Raw genomic sequence first — 7,556 nt, forward strand, 5'->3', positions numbered from 1 at the left:
CAAGGTCCACTGACTTGCACGACTGAGGCCTTGTCAACTGGCCGTTTTCCCTTTCTTGTTCCACTGGAAAACATCCTGTCGTGGCCCACTGACCACCACTACTCGTGAAGCCTTCCCTTTCGGCCAATACAAGTTCAATATCCTGGTTCACACACACACTCTCGTGATCCTCTGACCACAAGAACTCATGGTCCACTGACCAACGCAGCTCATGGTCCACTGACCATCTCACTTGTGGCTTCAATCTTCAGCCACTTCATACTCTTCTGTGTAGTAGTCTCATGCTTGGACCCGAATACTTCGGCTTGCACCCCCGCTGGGGCACCTGCACCATACATCAAGTGCACACATTAGTAATTAATCTTGCAACTCGACGCCTCCTGCCCCTCAGGACAAGATTCACTCGGCCCACGTGGCCTGACACAACACCATTTCATGGTGTAAGACCCTTTTCGGATCTCGGTCTCACTACGGTTCCTTTCACCGTAAAGGCATCACATGCCACAACATATGCCAACACCTTTTTCTAGGTGAGGCTAGACTCTGGTGCCCTTTTTCTAGGCGTCCAAGAGTCTACTCGAGAGCCATTTTACATAGGCCCAATATTTCCCATCGCATGCAACGGTGGCCCTTTCTCGAGCCCCCATAGGCACAAAAACTGCATTTGTGTCTCGATAGCTCCATTCGGGCTTGGCACCACCGTAATTTCGCATCACCAGACCCACACATGGGGTCGCATAACTCTCGCCACTGAGCCAACCTAGGCTCTGATACCAAGTGTCACGGTCCGCGCGTTCCTTCTATTGAAACCACGCGTCCGTGTGGCACCAAGACTAATCCTAGTCAAGGTCAGCCTTCTATCGTGCCCATTTTCCGCCGCGGACAACCCTATTCCAGTCCACGATCCTCGAATGCTCATAGGGATGCATAGTCCCGGTTCTCATGGCCTTGAGGCCTCTTGACATGGTGCGAACCCAGCATCATGCCCGCCCGCATCGTTCGCAGGCTCCTATATTGAGTTTACGCCAGCACCCCACCTAAGCTGGTCAACAGCCCAACTCGGAGCCTCTAGGCTCATTTCGTCCCACGAGACTCGGTTCTTAGGGCTCAGGCCCTTAGCAACAGTATCGACTGCCCGCACGCATGATTGACACCCTACATCATGCTGGTCCCGCAAGGGGACTTGGGTGGACTGCCCCAGTGGCAGCACACCATCCCGACTGGCCGCAGGGGTCTAGCAGCACGCCTACCCGCTAGTCCGCACGCCCCTTTTTCTCGATGGCATCCCTCATACGTAAACACCATCACATGATCCTTCCGGCTCGAGGAGGGGAAAACCGACGGGCATAACGGATTCTACCGTCTAACCCCCTGTCTCCATGCAAAGGCGCGATACGAGGCCCGCCGGCCCCAACCGTCCCCGGGTTTACCTTACCCGAGAAAACATCGTGCCACGCTCGTGACCCTACGATGCCCGCCCACCTAGACACCACGAGTGCCTAGGAGTAGCTCACTTCAGACTAGCCAGGCCCCCGCCTGCCCGCTAGCCAAGGGGGTGGTGGAGAGCTGACACCAATCATCCCCCTATAAAGAGCGTTAGAGATTTTCCCAATACGCTACCAGTGACCGTAAGAATGTCTGAAACGAGGACACTTTTCTGCCCAGCCATGTCGGGGTCTTTCTCCGGCTAACTCAGGGCCCCGTAACCTTCCCTTTGGTCACCATTGCTCCTTGATACTGCTCGCTGCTCCACCAACCCACTCGAAGGTGCCCGCATATTGCTTCCACTAATGGCACCCGCCAGGATACTTGGCTTGAAGGTGTCCGACCATTGTCCCGAACTTCCCCGCGTATCTTGCGGCCCGGGGCTCCCATTGCCCCTACAACATGTTAGCATCATGTTCCAAAGCTCCGAATGCACGCCTTCATTCCTTAGAACCGCTTTCCCACCAGCTCGGTCTCGACCGCTGCTCGGTTCAGGGTCAGTCATGGCAGGACCAAGGCCTGACCATGACACTGAGCCTTGGTGCGGGCGGTTGCCTCGAGCACCATCGGCAGACCCTGGGCCCTGGTGCGGCCGGTTGCCCCGATAACCATCGGCACACGCTGGGCCCTGGAGCGGCCGGTTGCCTCGATCACCATCGGCAAAAGCTGGGCCCTGGTGCGGGCGCTTGCCTCGACCACCATCGGCACACGCTGGGCACTGGTGCGGGCGCTTGCCTCGACCACCATCGGCACACGCTGGGCCCTGGTGCGGGCGCCTGCCTCGATCACCATCGGCACACGCTGGGCCCTGGTGCGGGCGCTTGCCCCCAGCACCATCGGCACACGTTGGGCCCTGGTGCGGGCGCTTGCCTCGACCACCATCGGCACACGCTGGGCCCTGGTGCGACAGGTTGCCTCGACCACCATCGGCACACGCTGGGCCCTGGTGCGGGCGCTTGCCTCGACCACCATCGGCACACGCTCGGCCCTGGTGCGGTCGGTTGCCTCGAGCACCATCGGCACACGCTGGGCCCTGGTGCGGGCGGTTGCCTCGACCACCATCGGCACACGCTGGGCCCTGGTGCGGGCGCTTGCCTCGACCACCATCGACACACGCTGGGCCCTGGTGCGGCCGGTTGCCTCGAGCACCATCGGCACACGCTGGGCCCTGGTGCGGTCGGTTGCCTCGACCACCATCGGCACACGCTGGGCCCTGGTGCGGGCGCTTGCCTCGACCACCATCGGCACACGCTGGGCCCTGGTGCGGCAGGTTGCCTCGACCACCATCGGCACACGCTGGGCCCTGGTGCGGCAGGTTGCCTCGAGCACCATCGGCACACGCTGGGCCCTGGTGCGGTCGGTTGCCTCGAACACCATCGGCACACGCTGGGCCCTGGTGCGGCAGCTTGCCTCGACCACCATCGGCACACGCTGGGCCCTGGTGCGGCCGGTTGCCTCGAGCACCATCGGCACACGCTCGGCCCTGGTGCGGCAGGTTGCCTCGACCACCATCGGCAGCCTCGACCACCATCGGCACACGCTGGGCCCTGGTGCGGGCGCTTGCCTCGACCACCATCGGCACACGCTCCGCCCTGGTGCGGTCGGTTGCCTCGAGCACCATCGGCACACGCTGGGCCCTGGTGCGGCAGGTTGCCTCGACCACCATCGGCACACGCTGGGCCCTGGTGCGGGCGCTTGCCTCGACCACCATCGGCACACGCTCCGCCCTGGTGCGGTCGGTTGCCTCGAGCACCATCGGCACACGCTGGGCCCTGGTGCGGCAGGTTGCCTCGACCACCATCGGCACACGCTGGGCCCTGGTGCGGGCGCTTGCCTCGACCACCATCGGCACACGCTGGGCCCTGGTGCGGGCGCTTGCCTCGACCACCATCGGCACACGCTGGGCCCTGGTGCGGCAGGTTGCCTCGACCACCATCGGCACACGCTGGGCCCTGGTGCGGGCGCTTGCCTCGAGCACCATCGGCACACGCTGGGCCCTGGTGCGGTCGGTTGCCTCGAGCACCATCGGCACACGCTGGGCCCTGGTGCGGCAGGTTGCCTCGACCATCATCGGCAGCCTCGACCACCATCGGCACACGCTGGGCCCTGGTGCGGGCGGTTGCCTCGACCACCATCGGCACACGCTGGGCCCTGGTGCGGTCGGTTGCCTCGAGCACCATCGGCACACGCTGGGCCCTGGTGCGGCAGGTTGCCTCGAGCACCATCGGCACACGCTGGGCCCTGGTGCGGCAGGTTGCCTCGACCACCATCGGCACACGCTGGGCCCTGGTGCGGGCGGTTGCCTCGACCACCATCGGCACACGCTGGGCCCTGGTGCGGGCGCTTGCCTCGAGCACCATCCGCACACGCTGGGCCCTGGTGCGGCAGGTTGCCTCGAGCACCATCGGCACACGCTGGGCCCTGGTGCGGCAGGTTGCCTCGAGCACCATCGGCACACGCTGGGCCCTGGTGCGGGAGCTTGCCTCGAGCGCCATCGGCACACGCTGGGCCCTGGTGCGGCAGGTTGCCTCGAGCCCCATCGGCACACGCTGGGCCCTGGTGCGGTCGGTTGCCTCGAGCACCATCGGCACACGCTGGGCGCTGGTGCGGGCGCTTGCCTCGACCAGCATCGGCACACGCTGGGCCCTGGTGCGGCAGGTTGCCTCGATCACCATCGGCACACGCTGGGCCCTGGTGCGACAGGTTGCCTCGAGCACCATCGGCACACTATCGGCCCTGGTGCGGGCGGTTGCCTCGACCACCGTCGGCACACGCTGGGCCCTGGTGCGGGCGCTTGCCTCGAGCACCATCGGCACACGCTGGGCCCTGGTGCGGCAGGTTGCCTCGAGCACCATCGGCACACGCTGGGCCCTGGTGCAGGAGCTTGCCTCGAGCGCCATCGGCACACGCTGGGCCCTGGTGCGGCAGGTTGCCTCGAGCACCATCGGCACACGCTGGGCCCTGGTGCGGTCGGTTGCCTCGAGCACCATCGGCACACGCTGGGCCCTGGTGCGGCAGGTTGCCTCGACCACCATCGGCACACGCTGGGCCCTGGTGCGGGCGCTTGCCTCGACCACCATCGGCACACGCTGGGCCCTGGTGCGGGCGCTTGCCTCGACCACCATCGGCACACGCTGGGCCCTGGTGCGGCAGGTTGCCTCGACCACCATCGGCACACGCTGGGCCCTGGTGCGGGCGCTTGCCTCGAGCACCATCGGCACACGCTGGGCCCTGGTGCGGTCGGTTGCCTCGAGCACCATCGGCACACGCTGGGCCCTGGTGCGGCAGGTTGCCTCGACCATCATCGGCAGCCTCGACCACCATCGGCACACGCTGGGCCCTGGTGCGGGCGGTTGCCTCGACCACCATCGGCACACGCTGGGCCCTGGTGCGGTCGGTTGCCTCGAGCACCATCGGCACACGCTGGGCCCTGGTGCGGCAGGTTGCCTCGAGCACCATCGGCACACGCTGGGCCCTGGTGCGGCAGGTTGCCTCGACCACCATCGGCACACGCTGGGCCCTGGTGCGGGCGGTTGCCTCGACCACCATCGGCACACGCTGGGCCCTGGTGCGGGCGCTTGCCTCGAGCACCATCCGCACACGCTGGGCCCTGGTGCGGCAGGTTGCCTCGAGCACCATCGGCACACGCTGGGCCCTGGTGCGGCAGGTTGCCTCGAGCACCATCGGCACACGCTGGGCCCTGGTGCGGGAGCTTGCCTCGAGCGCCATCGGCACACGCTGGGCCCTGGTGCGGCAGGTTGCCTCGAGCACCATCGGCACACGCTGGGCCCTGGTGCGGTCGGTTGCCTCGAGCACCATCGGCACACGCTGGGCGCTGGTGCGGGCGCTTGCCTCGACCAGCATCGGCACACGCTGGGCCCTGGTGCGGCAGGTTGCCTCGATCACCATCGGCACACGCTGGGCCCTGGTGCGACAGGTTGCCTCGAGCACCATCGGCACACTATCGGCCCTGGTGCGGGCGGTTGCCTCGACCACCGTCGGCACACGCTGGGCCCTGGTGCGGGCGCTTGCCTCGAGCACCATCGGCACACGCTGGGCCCTGGTGCGGGCGGTTGCCTCGAGCACCATCGGCACACGCTGGGCCCTGGTGGGTTTAGGCACATCTTCAAATTTCTGCCGTGCCAATGCCATTTTTATGGCTTGTAAATTCATACAATGGTCCCCTAAGCCTTCACGTGAAGTTTCGTTGGAAGATGACTCGTTTTCTATTTTTCATGATTTTTGAAACTTTTTGCGGTTCGGGATTTTTTAAAATTTTTTTATAAGGATTTTTGGCCCCAAATTTTGTAGGCATGATCCTTATATTTTTGTTGGCATGCACAAAAAAATTCAGCTAAAAACTCGAAGTAGAGAAGATTTTGTGACCGTTTGAAAAAAGTGTCCCCATTTCAGACACTTTAACGGCTACTGGTAGCAAACCTGTAAAATCTCAAATGCTCTTTAAGGGGGTGTGAATTCTCAGAGGTTTGATGAGGGATAGGGGGCCAACACAAGGCCAAGTACCAGCACCCATCGCACATCATGTGCGCACACCCCCCCGGCCCCCCTCCCAATCGCCGGAACCCCAATGCCGCCGGTCAGGTTCTCCGGCGGTACTCCGGCGGTACTCCGGCGATGCTCCGGCGATGCTGTCCCGAGTGAAAAAAATGCGGCACCAGCACATGCTGGAGCCAAGCATGGGCACCGTGGCTCAAAATCGAACTTCGGCCAAGGCCTCGACCATCAATGGCACATGATGACGCATGGTGATGGCACATGCATCGACCATCATCGGCATAGGCTGCCCTTCGGTACGGGCACTTGCCTCGACCGCCATCGGCACAAGCTGGGCCCTGGTGTGGGTTGTTGCCTCGATCACAATCGGCACATGCTGAGCCTTGGTGCGGGCGGTTGCCTCGAGCACCATCGGCAGACCCTGGGCCCTGGTGCGGCCGGTTGCCCCGATAACCATCGACACACGCTGGGCCCTGGGGCGGGCGCTTGCCCCCAGCACCATCGGCACACGCTGGGCCCTGGTGCGGGCGCTTGCCTCGACCACCATCGGCACACGCTGGGCACTGGTGCGGGCGCTTGCCTCGACCACCATCGGCACACGCTGGGCCCTGGTGCGGGCGCTTGCCCCCAGCACCATCGGCACACGCTGGGCCCTGGTGCGGGCGGTTGCCCCCAGCACCATCGGCACACGCAGGGCCCTGGTGCGGGCGGTTGCCCCGAACACCATCGGCACAAGTCGGCCCTTGGTGCGGGCTCCTGGCTCGACCACCATCGGCACACGCTGGGCCCTGGTGCGGGCGGTTGCCTCGAACACCATCGGCACACGCCGGCCCTTGGTGCGGCCGGTTGCCTCGACCACCATCGGCACACGCTCGGCCTTGGTGAGGGCGCTTGCCTCGACCACCATCGGCACACGCTGGGCCCTGGTGCGGGCGCTTGCCTCGACCACCATCGGCACACGCTCGGCCCTGGTGCGGGCGCTTGCCTCGACCACCATCGGCACACGCTGGGCCCTGGTGCGGGCGGTTGCCTCGACCACCATCGGCACACGCTCGACCTTGGTGAGGGCGCTTGCCTCGACCACCATCGGCACACGTTGGGCCCTGGTGCGGGCGCTTGCCTCGACCACCATCGGCACACGCTCGGCCTTGGTGCGGGCGGTTGCCTCGACCACCATCGGCACACGCTGGGCCCTGGTGCTGGCGGTTGCCTCGACCACCATCGGCACACGCTGGGCCCTGGTGCGGGCGGTTGCCTCGAACACCATCGGCACAAGCCGGCCCTTGGTGCGGGCGGTTGCCTCGAGCACCATCGGCACACGCTGGGCCCTGGTGCGGGCGGTTGCCTCGACCACCATCGGCACACGCTGGGCCCTGGTGCGGACGGTTGCCTCGAGCACCATGGGCACACGCTGGCCCTTGGTGCGGGCTCTTGCCTCGACCACCATCAGCAGAAGATGGCCCCTACGTCGAACACCATCGATACATGCCGGGCCTTGGTGTGGGCACATGCCTCGAGCTGGTGCGGGCGGTTGCCTCGACCACCATCGGCTCACG

Source organism: Durio zibethinus, unplaced genomic scaffold (assembly GCF_047325235.1).
Source record: "Durio zibethinus cultivar Kanyao isolate XHJ-2024 unplaced genomic scaffold, ASM4732523v1 HiC_scaffold_387, whole genome shotgun sequence".
Lineage (NCBI taxonomy): Eukaryota > Viridiplantae > Streptophyta > Magnoliopsida > Malvales > Malvaceae > Durio > Durio zibethinus.